Source organism: Etheostoma spectabile, chromosome 4 (genome assembly GCF_008692095.1).
Source record: "Etheostoma spectabile isolate EspeVRDwgs_2016 chromosome 4, UIUC_Espe_1.0, whole genome shotgun sequence".
Classification (NCBI taxonomy): Eukaryota; Metazoa; Chordata; class Actinopteri; order Perciformes; family Percidae; genus Etheostoma; species Etheostoma spectabile.
The window spans coordinates 1,249,788-1,251,736 of NC_045736.1; positions in this window are offsets into that span (position 1 = coordinate 1,249,788).

Sequence of the window (1,949 nt, forward strand, 5' to 3'; positions counted from 1 at the left end):
GCCCATATATGGGAGATAAGTCACCCCTCTTGTATTGAAGGCCAGAGGGAACAAAAATGCCTATATATTCTATGGAAGGCCAAATGGTGCCCTATTTAGACACATATTTGCTTGTATAACATTGCTGTGGGTGTAATATCAATAAATATGACATTATTATGTTATTATTGGCATAAGTAAATGTCTGAAGCAAAACGTCTTGACTTTTTTGGAAAAAATGCATGTATTTTCTCAACTGTATAAGTTATATGATTATTTCTTCACAGTGTGACTCCCAAGACATATGAGAAGTGTTTTAGAATGGAAAATGGCTTAGGTTTTACTACATATCTGGAAGATTCATTATTTATTTATTTATCTTTAAGGCCCTACAACCATTTTTAACATGCAGTACCTCACTGCAACCCAAATATTCCAATACCCCGTTTGTCCTAAAAAAATGATTTCATATCTTGACTGTAGACAACAGGGTTGATGTTTTACAAGCTTCTTATAAAATAAATCCAGACGGAAATTAAACTGTAAAATGGCCTCAGGGCCCAGAGTGTTAACACCTAGCATAATTTTATGAAGGACAATGAAGTTGACAACTCTTTTTGCGGGTAACGGAGTTAAGAACTAGCTAGCCTGTTAGCAAAAGACATAGCAAGAGGTTAGTGTGTCACCGAATTATTCTACACATTCACAGAGCTATATTTATTTTATTTATTTGTTAATCGTTTAGGAAAAAAACATTTAATGCACCTTTTAATGTTTAACTACTTAAAATGTATAGTGTTACTTTGTAATTATTACAATACATTTGGCAATTGCATAAATGTGATTGGACTGTAAAAGCTGTTTAAGTGGTTTGGCAGGGGCACATTTTTTGGTTTTTGGGCTTTTTTTCTTGGCCGTTTTGATGTGTTGTTACGGAAACCACCGGAACTCCTAGGAATGGCCCGCCCTACAAAGCAGCTGGATCGGTTGTGGTAGCTGATTGGTCAGGGGATAGGACCTGAACAAATCGGGTTACGTAACTTTGCATAAGCATGGACACCAAGGTTATTACAGTTTTGCATTTTTTAATTTTTATGTAGTTTTGACTTTTTGTTTTCTAGTTTAGTTTTAATTATGTTTTAAAGAGGGTGTGCTAGTTTTAGTTTAGTTTTTATTAGTTTGTCTTTTTTGTAATATGGGTTATTTGAGATTTAAAAAGGTCAGAAAAAGTATTGTGTAATAATATCTCAATAAAAACATCATACAATTTTAGAAATATGTATTCACAATGTGATCAAAAATAACACCAGTAGGCCACATTAAATGTGCATATGATGATAATGAGCACAAATATGTAAACAGTCAACACAAGACGCTGCAGTAAGCAAAATGTAAGTGACGTGTGCCAGTGTGTGCGTTCTCCTTTACCTTGTTAAGCTAAGCTAGGTTAGCCTCCTTGTGTTCGATTCTCAAATAAATTGTCCACATATTTGACCACCTTCCACTGAGAGGTTCTGGCTTTTATCTGACATAGTCCCAATCAAATAGGACTCTGTTGCTTTCTTCCGACTTTCAGTAGCCTACCGCCATGATGCCAGACGAGGGGCACGGACTATGTTGTTTGTTCTGTTCAATTTGACATGGAATGTCGGAATTTCTGGGTTCCCAGTCGGAAACCTATGTCTCTGGCATAGACTGTATAAAACAGCTCTATGATCTGAAACGTCATTTGCTCTATGAAAGACAGTGACAAAGACAAAAAAAGGACATTTACTTGATTGTTTTATTTAGTTTTGCAAACAGACATTACAGTTTTAGTTGGTTATCGTTTTTTGTAATACTAGGCTAATAATACGCTTTTATTTTTATTATTATTTTTATGATTTTTCCCACCTAGTTGTCGTTATTTGGGTTCAAACCGCAAAGCGGTAGAACCATTCCATTTGTCTGTTTTAGTTATTATTATTATT